Source organism: Scylla paramamosain, chromosome 4 (genome assembly GCF_035594125.1).
Source record: "Scylla paramamosain isolate STU-SP2022 chromosome 4, ASM3559412v1, whole genome shotgun sequence".
Taxonomy (NCBI): domain Eukaryota; kingdom Metazoa; phylum Arthropoda; class Malacostraca; order Decapoda; family Portunidae; genus Scylla; species Scylla paramamosain.
Window position 1 is genome coordinate 4,185,001 of NC_087154.1, and position 10,000 is coordinate 4,195,000.

General features: G+C 42.4%; 1 protein-coding gene across 4 annotated transcripts in view; it reads right to left on the bottom strand.

Annotated features, from left to right (window-relative positions):
- The window catches only part of LOC135098826 (uncharacterized), a 64,738-nt gene that overhangs the window by 40,192 nt on the left and 14,546 nt on the right, over positions 1-10,000 (bottom strand). Inside the window, exon 1 of one of the 4 annotated variants that reach the window (XM_064001226.1) lies at positions 9,512-9,676. The exons of the other annotated variants lie outside the window; for them this stretch is intronic. The gene's annotated coding sequence lies outside the window, so the exon portion shown is untranslated. Of the gene's footprint in view, positions 1-9,511; positions 9,677-10,000 lie in introns of those variants that run through there. 4 annotated transcript variants of the gene reach the window in all.

A 10,000-nucleotide genomic window follows, 5' to 3' on the forward strand; every position in this document is an offset into this window, starting at 1 on the left:
AGGAGACGTAGAAGAAAGACGAAGTAGAAGAAGAGAAAGGAGGAGAAGGAGAGGAAAGAGAACGAGGAAGAGATAAGAAAATGTCTTGCTGATAACAAGGCTATCTCATTCAGTAGTTCAAGGACTTCTACAGACATTCACAAGTATCAGAGAGCAATAAAGACACAAGCACCCTGTTCCTCATCCACCCACCCACCCACCCACCCACCCACCCAAGCACACTAAAGACAGAGATTCTCGCAACCACGCTAAATTACCAGGAGAATTAAGTAGTCATGTGGTTGGTAAGACAAAGATATACAAACACATCCCTTACCCTAAACTTAATGGTCGGTATTGCAATTAAAACTGACGTGATGGAATAATTGTACACCAGCAATCACATGTGTAAACGAGCCGCGGGTGTGGAATGAAAGACAAAAGGTCAGGGATACAAGTGGTTGAAATTAGTTACTTGAGAAATGCAAGGCTCGTGGTGTGGTGAACGAAGACAGATCTAGAGGGTGGAAGTAATGAATGTGTGAGCTGATCTGGTGGTGTAGCAAGTAAAGGTGAGGGAATGAAATGTGGAGAGTCATGAAGGAGGTCAAACGTAGGATCTTAAGATACTACGTAGTTTGGCCATGTGGAAAGATTGGCAGAAAGTGAGATGACTAAGGAGGTTTGTATGAATGTATGAATATTCTCGAAATTCTGGATATTTCTTTTGACGGTTCTCTTTTTGGACTGTCATCTTCAGCAAACCTTTTCTTTCTTTTTGTTATCTTTTTGTTTTCTTTATGCTTCCTTGGCCAGATTCCCTCTTAAATTAAAAAGAAGTGGACGCAAGTGGATTGCCTGTAGTGAAATGAAAAGACAGAGAACTAGTGTACATATATGAGAGAAAGGGGAAAGAAGAGAATGAGAGTATCAAAGGATTAGAGAAAGCCAGAAAAGACTACAAGGACAGAAACAAATAAAGATTGTTCTGTTCCGACCGTCCCCCTTGAGGAAGTTCTTAGATATACCAGATATAGATAAGATGAGAGAGAGAGAGAGAGAGAGAGAGAGAGAGAGAGAGAGAGAGAGAGAGAGAGAGAGAGAGAGAGAGAGAGAGAGAGAGAGAGAGAGAGAGAGAGAGAGAGAGAGAGAGAGAGAGAGAGAGAGAGAGAGAGAGAGAGAGAGAGAGAGAGAGAGAGAGAGAGAGAATTACAAACGTAGATTTTGTTTTTGGAGATAGTGCATAAAGATTGCATGTGTTTCACCCAGGCAAACAATCAGGTGACAATGATCAGTTCGTGGTTTAATACTGCCTCCAAAACACTCATCTATGCAATTCTCCAGTGACTTAATCCTCTCCACATTCGACCATTACGTCTTCCAGCATTGAATTCTCGCGATAGTACAACGTGACGCGAATAAGAAAGTCGGCCTCCTTTGATGTATAAACTTTGATTCATAAAACGTCAGCCGCAGAGGTCACGGTGAGGTTGAAAGAGCCTCGTGTGGGCGCTGTTTACGTGTTTCTCGGGAACCTTGAGGCTCCTTGTTATGTTTCCCGGTAATCTCTTTCCCCTAAGAATATAATGCTGGGAATTGTGGTCCTTCTTGGTATGATCTGATGCTGATCATTGAGATTGTTGTGTGGCACGTTGTGGGTATTACGACAGGAGGAGGAGGAGGAGGAGGAGGAGGAGGAGGAGGAAGAGGGAAGGAGGTGCAAGTGGAGAAAAACAATAAAAATGGCAAAAACAAAAACGAGAACAAGAAGGGAGGAGGAGAAATAGAAGGAGGAAACTGGCCAGAAATAACTCGAGTAGGAAAATCCTGGGAAAACAATTCAAGACCCTTCAACACTGCATCTCCTAGACGAGCCGGCCGCCGCTGGTGTGAGCCGGTGCCGGCAGATCAGCCCGGGAGCAGCGCCGCAGTACCTGTGCCGCAGGGCCCTAATATGGCAGCGGTGATGGGCAGCCTCTCGAGGCTCTCGAGAACCTTGGGTCGATGCTCGCCCGCTGTGCTCAGGAATATGGACGGAGGCACAAAGGACAAACCTCTTGGCCGGGGAGGAACACGCTTGAGTCCCATTGGAAAGGCTCTCGACTTGACTCAAGAATGCAACTCGCCGATTCCCTTCACGGAACCCGACAAAGAGGCAGCGCCATCCCGAGTGCAGGATGTTGCCACGAGGAGAGGCGGTGACGGGGCGCTACAGCCGTGACCTTATTCTTGTTCTTGTGGTGATTTTTCAAGATGCCTTTCCGTGCCTCACTCGAAGGGCTCCTCCAACACGTGCTGCGCCAGCAACTCATTCTACCAACTGTATCTATGCTGTTCATCGATTTCTTTCATTTGTGAAAGGAGGAGGGAACTCGCCTTGCTCAATTGAGAGAGAGAAGAGTTACGTAATTATGGCCTTAACACTTTTCCAGGATGTTTGTGGCACTGCGCACGTCTCTTGCAGTCACAGTTCTGGCCTCCCCTGCCAGGGATGAATATCTGCTGCTCAACCAACGCGCAGCGCCCCGCGGAGGAAAGCGCGGGTCATGCCGGCACTGCTGAGTCACACGACGCAGTTAATACTCAACATTGACGTGGATCTCAGATTTGTTTTTGATTTGGACGATGATGATGATGATGATGATGATGACGATGACGATGATGATGACAACGACAACGACAATAACAATCAATAACAATAATGATACGCAAAAGAACGATGATTTTGTCGAGTTAAAGAGGAAAAATCTTTCATCTGTTCACACCAACATCTAATCTAAACATCTTAGCGGGCAACAACGACACACACACACACACACACACACACACACACACACACACACACACACACACACACACACACCACACACACACGCACACTTGGATGACGAGCGGTAGTCTGCACGCGTGGCTCAAAGGGCCTTTCTACCTCCCTCCCATCAACTGACCCGGCCCAGTAGTGACGTCACGCGTACCCAGCCAGTCATGCACCGGGATGGCAGGGAAGGAGGCCAAACAGCTCCATTCCTTATGTACACTTGAGGATAAGATGAAAAATTAATACTACTACTGGAGATAATTAGCAGCTTTTTTTCTTTTCTTTTCATTTTCTCCAAAATTTGTTTTCGCGTCTGAGTCTTTTTCCTTCAGGAATAAAAACTTGATATATGGACGAGAATTTTTTTTTTTTTTTTTCGGTTTTACGTCCAGTTTCCCTAGTCTGTCAAGGCCAGGCCAGTGTCTCCTATCGAAGGACTTTGGATTTGGCATTTGGGAACCGTTACCCGGAGTGGATGCCCTTCCCTCCCTCGGACCATGGCCAGGATTTGAACCAGTGCGCCTGAGGACCCCTCGGTCCCCACACCGCGCGTGGTCCCATTCTATCACCGACTTGAGAATAAAATGCAAAAATCAGTATTATTACAAGAGGCATTCATCATTTTTCCTTTTCTTTTCTTTCTTTTTCCATAATTTGTTTTTTTGCTCTTGAGTGTTCTTAACTCATGTATAAAAAATGAATACACAAAGAAACCAATCAATAAGCAGCTGCATAACTACTAACACTAATACTGATGTTAATACTAACACAGATGATACAGTTCTAATTCTGCCCTGCTTCTCATTAGTAAGCCAAATGATATCAAACAGCAAAGAGTAAACCCCTTTCCTAACGCGCAGCGTGTCACGTTGCATCATGCAGTGCGGGACACCACAGCTCAACACTTTCACTGCAGGATAATGTTTTAACTTATCAATAATGAATTTCTACTCATTTTTATCATATTTTCTTAAATAGTTCTGCAACCTAGGGGACGCAAAATTTAATATTCTCTCTTTGTGAGTGTGTGTGTGAGTGTGTGTGTGTGTGTGTGTGTGTGTGTGTGTGTGTGTGTGTGTGTGTGTGTGTGTGTGTGTGTGTGTGTGTGTGTGTGTGTGTGTGTGTGTGTGTGTGTTTCTTAAATAGTTCTGCAACCTTGGGACGCAAAATTTAATATTCTATTTTCTCTTTGTGTGTGTGTGTGTGTGTGGTGTGTGTGTGTGTGGTGTGTGTGTGTGTGTGTGTCTTCTTTTCCTCTTTTCTGGGCGCATTTTTATTCGGATCTTAAATTCTTCTGTACTCAAGAAAAGTCAAAGTTAATCTTCTATTCTCTCTTTTTTATTAAAGTGGTCTGAATGTTAACAAAAGACGCCCATAGCAGTAACAAGGGTAAGGGGCAACACTAAATAATACAAAATTATATAAAAAAAAAAAAAGTCGAGTCAATTAGCCAAGTGTCGCTACGCCCAGTGTCAACACGAGGGAGGGACAACAACACACCCGCGCCTCGCCCTGCAGGTCACGGGAACACAATCTTCCTGCGCACACAAGGCGGCAAGGGACAGTGTTATAGGAAATACCTTAGTGAAACATAGGCTCGTTCTCACTCCTACCGTTCTAGACTCCGTGGAGATAAGAGTAGTAGATAAACGGGAACACAGTCTATCTGTGCACACAATGCGACGAGAGGCAGTGTTATATAAAATACGTTGATGAAACATATACTTGTTCCCACTCCTACCTTTACGGTCAAATTTATTTTTTTCCCTGCGATATGCAACGATATGCTCTCTACATAATCTTTATATGTACCTACAAGAGAGAAAAGATTAGATTTTTTTTTTTCCACTCTCTACCCGATATAATTCAGTTGTCTGTAGAACAAAATGGGATGCCCAAGAATGATTCGTGATGGAGGAATGGTGTGTCAGATACTCAGTGAGAGGAATGATAGAGATAAATAAAAATGGTTAACTCTTGCATTAGAGAAGTGGACGGAATAGGGATGAGAGAAAGTAGAAAGTCTTGTGCAGTGAAGAATGGGGATGATAGGTGGAAACAGGAAGGCATGTTTTACACAGGGATTGCCACGTGAAGGCCTGATGACTTCTTGCAGCTTTCCTTATTTTCTTATGTACTTGTGTTCTAGTGGTTGCCTCAGTGCTACACATTCCTGCAATTTAACTGGCTAAGGGTAAGTCTGCTCCTCTGCCCTCTCTCTCTCTCTTTCTCTCCCTTCCCTCCCCTTCCCTTCTCCTCTCACACGGTCACACCCTTCTCCCCCTCTCCTGTCCCTTCCCCTCCTCTCCTCATTCAGACTAAAACAGTGCTGTGTTGTAGCCACTCTCCCTCCCCCTCTCCTTCTCCTCCCTGTCCTCCTCAGCCTCATTCCCTTCCCCATTCACACTTAAATAGAGTACAATGTTAGAAGTGTCCCCTCTCCATCCCCCTCTCCCCCTCGTCTTCCTCCTCTCTTCCCATTCACACCTAACATTACATACTTTACTCTTCCTTTCCTCGTCCTTCATTTTCCCCTCTTCTCCCGTCCGTCGCTAATACTTCCCTTCCGTTCTCCTTTTGTCTCTCTCCTCATTCACATTGTAACCATCGTACCTTTCCCTCCCTCTACTTTCCCTCCCTTTCCTTTCCTTTCCTTTCCTTTCCTTTCCTCCCTGTTATCCCTATTCACATTCTTGGTAATACTATAATTTCTCGTCTTAGCTCCTTCTTTCTCTCTCCTCTTCACCTTACGAACAATACTAGACCTATACCTTCCCTTCATATCCTCCCTTAACTCCTCTCTCCTTCCCATTCACACTCCTCCTCCTTCTCCTCCTCCTCCTTCTGCTCCCTCCTCATTCTCCTCCTTTCGATCCTTTTTCCTACCCACTATTCACACTTATGCATCACTGAAACTTCTTCCTCTCTCTCTCTCTCTCTCTCTCTCTCTCTCTCTCTCTCTCTCTCTCTCTCTCTCTCTCTCTCTCTCTCTCTCTCTCTCTCTCTCTCTCTCCTGCCTCAAGGTCTCCCCCACCCGGTCACCGCCCTATCTGGTATCCTATGACATGCACAAGACTCCCCATCCTCTCCTTACCCCCACAACGCACTCTGGGGAAGAAGAGGCAACAAGAGTGAAAGATGAAGCTGTCAGTCTGCAACATCGAGGAGACAAAAAAAAGTGAATGTAACAAGAAAAAACGTAATCTTGAGAGGGCAAAAAATATGTAAGAAAACCATTAATCTTCTTAAGTCATGTCGTCACTTAGCGTGTTAATATGAGTAATATGAATTAGCACGTAGGATCACTTTGCAGCATCAAGGTGACACTTACAAAAATGGGAAAAAGTGTGCAAGAATGTAAAAAAAAATGTGTATAAAACCACTTACGAGTAAATGTGTTAGAAGTAACCTAACCTCATTCTCCTTATTTATTTGTATATTCACGTCAACAAGTGTGTGGTAAATTTTACAAAAAATAATAATAATAATAAATAATAATAATAATAATAATAAAGACCTGCACCCCATCTAGTGTATTAAAGGAGGGAATGTAAATGTAACTTTTTATATCATATATTAACAATTAAGTGCGTCTTATGCGGCCTGTGTAAGTAAACACGCTAGTTCTACTTCACTCACCCTTGCAGCATAGAATGAAGGGAACTAAGCAAGAAATCTAATTATTATTATTATTAATATATATATATATATATATATATATATATATAGTATATATATATATATATATATATATATATATATATATATATATATATATATATATATATATATATATATATATATATATATATATATATATACATATATATATATATATATATATATATATATATATATATATATATATTTTTTTTTTTTTTTTTTTTTTTTTTTTCAAAATCAATAGTTGCAAGTGAAGTTTTTTTCCGATATTCATTTATCTCTCTCTCTCTCTCTCTCTCTCTCTCTCTCTCTCTCTCTCTCTCTCTCTCTCTCTCACTCTCTCTCTCTCTCTCTCTCTCTCTCTCTCTCTCTCTCTCTCTCTCTCTCTCTCTCTCTCTCTCTCTCTCTCTCTTTCCCTATACAAGTTACCATTTTGTACAGGACATATGCAGCTCCCAGGGTTTCAATTATTTAATCGTACTCTCACAAAAACCACAAATATAACAATTAAAACAACCGCGTTTTCCTCCATTTTTAATACATATACCAAAAAAGCAATTATTTGCGCATTATTCTAGTTTCTTCAATATACATGCATACATAAAAAGTATATAATTTGCGTTTCATTCTATACATTAAGGAGTACAAGATTCATGAAATTCCTTCCCATTCAGTCTATCGAAACACAATCCTCTTTGTTTACTTTCATCAACACTTAATTGCGTTTTAATTCAAGATACTTTGAAGTGGATAAACTTTTTGCAACTCCCTCCCTTTCTTTCCTTCCTTTTTATACACACAAAAAGCCTCTATTTGCGTCCTCCTCTTTACATCTTAAGGAGTACAAGAATTATGTAACGCCCTCCCTTTCCTTCCTTTTTCTTAACACACAATAACAGCTCCCACTTACGTCCCATTCAATAGACTTTAAAAGGTGTACCCTACAGGGACTTGCGCAACACCCTCCCCTTCTCTCTCTCTCTCTCTCCCTCTATCCCTCCCTCTCTTTACACTTTATCCGACTGACAGTGGAAGAAATCAAGGGAATTCGGCAACATGCAGCTGATTCTCCACCACTTGAGGGCGACACACAAAAAAAGATGGTCAAGTACTTTAAGATGTGAACGTGCGAGGCTCTGGCGGGCAACACGACCCTCCTTCGCTCACCCTGGCGGCTAAACACTGCCCGGCCCTCATCATCGTCGTCGTCATACATCGTGTCTTTATTTTCATTGTAGAAGAGGTGGTGGTGATGACTGGAGTAGAAGGAATGTAGTTGTGTTGGTTGTGGTAGGTAGTGGCTGTGGTTGTGGCTGTAGTGGTGGTGGTTGTGATGGTGGTGGTTGCAGTAGAAGGAGGAGGAGGAGGAACAGTGGTAGTAGTAGTAGTGGTAGTAGTGGTAGTTGTAGTAGTAGTAGTAGTAGTAGTAGTAGTAGTAGTAGTAGTAGTAGCAAGATCAGTGATAGTAACAGCAGCACCACCATCAGCATTAGCACCATCACCATCACCATCACCACCACCACCACCACCAGTAGTATAAGCAGCAGCATCACCACCACCAGTACCTCATGAATGCGCCTCTGAACTGTTACTGTTACTAAGCAAGAACTAAACTCATAAATTAACTGCACCCTCCTTACACACACACACACACACACATGACCATACCCATGTAGCTCAACTGTACCACCACTGCCAGACCTATATACGAAAACTTAGCCTATATACATACACACATAAATACACACACAAGCGTCCACATTAAAAAAAAAAAAAAATGTAATAATAAAAAAAAATAAAATAAAAACTAACCCAACGAACGCAACATACGATAAACACACAACAAGTTTTCCCAGATCTAACAGCTTAAAGGACACCAACAAGATCGCACCACGCTCAACTGTCTCCACCTATACTCCACATTTTACTGCTTCAGCCATCTAAAAGACAATGGAGAGGCGACTCAAGGGTACTCGTATTAGTAAGAAGGGCGACACGATCGTTGATTTGGAGGGTGCGCTAATGACAAGCTGTTATTCTACCTTAAACTGTCTTTAGATGAGCTCTGAATCTTGATCAATTGAGCTTCTAAATAATGAAAAGTAGCCTTGGGTGTTGAGAGTAAGAGATTCGAAAGTTTATTGGATGTGTTACAGTCAAGATATTAGATAAAGTTACTCTAGCTTGAATAAGTTTTATGTGAACTCCATTTCTTTTTGTTTAATATACGAGTACTTGGTAAATAAAACAAGCGAGGGCGACTCTTGGGTGTTGACAGTAAGAGATACGAAATCTTGTTGGATGCACTACAGTCCCGTTAGTAGATAAAGTCAAACTGTCTTCTGGCAAACTCCCGTTTTTGTTGTTAATATACTGAGTAAAAATTAAAAAAAAACAAATGAGGGAGAGACTTTAGTTTTCATTGTAAGAGACAGGAAATTTTGCTGAATGCACCACAGTCGCGATACTTGCTAAGGTTACTCTTTCTTGAATTGTCTTTAGGCTAACTTTAATTCTTGCTGCTGATAAAATCAAGTGAGGAGACTTTGGTGTTCATGATATGAGAGATACTAAAGTTAATATATTAAATGCGCTAAAGTCACGCTGTTAGATAAACCTGCATGCGCAATTATTACAATTTCCTAAGGTAAATTTTTATTTTAGTCTAGTCTACCGTGAAATTTAGAGGGAAGTCGAGTTAGCTGTTAACAAAAAAAGGTGCGATAGTTTGTTTTGTGCGATAAAATAACGCTCCACTTGACTACACTGCTAGCTATTCAATAAAGTGCCTTACAGTGGTGGTATAATGTTGATGATAAGCTGTACTTAAATTCCTGTCATCCTTCGTATAAATGCCAGTTTGTTAAGAGACATGAGAATTAAAACAAGGGGAATTAGCAGTTTTGACTATGCACGCATGTTTGTTGTTGCGATAAAGTAACGCTAAATTCGACTATCTTCAAACATACTTCAAATTTCATTCTTAAATATACTTACAAAAGACATGAGAATGAATCAGTGTTAGCAATGCAGAGTAAAAGACATACGCACATTTGTTGGGTGCGAAGCGTGGCGGGCGGCGTGAGTTGGCTGGAGAGGCGCAGTGACGGACTCAACAGAGGGTCGCCTGTAGCAGCGGCCGCGGTCTGTCTGGCACTCACACTGACACTGAGACCAAGCCGCCGCTCGCTGAGGCCCAGGAGTGCCTGCCCGCCTCGCCTCGCTGCCACTTTTGGGGGATACTGTTCTCCTCCTCCTACTCCTTGTCCTCCTGGTCCTCCTCCTCCCACTCCTTATCCTTGCCCTCCTCCTCTTCCTCCTTCTTCTCTCTCTCTTCTCCCCCTTCTACTTCCCTAAGACCCTCCTCCTTATTGTCCTTACCTAGCTCTTTCTCCTCCTCCTTCTCCTACTTCTTCCCATTCCCTCAATCCTCCCTCCTTATTGTTCTTACCTAGCTCCTCATTCTCCTCCTCCTTCTCTTCTTACTTCTTATCCTTATCCTCCTCCTGCTTCTCCTCGTTCTTCCCTCCTTACTACCTC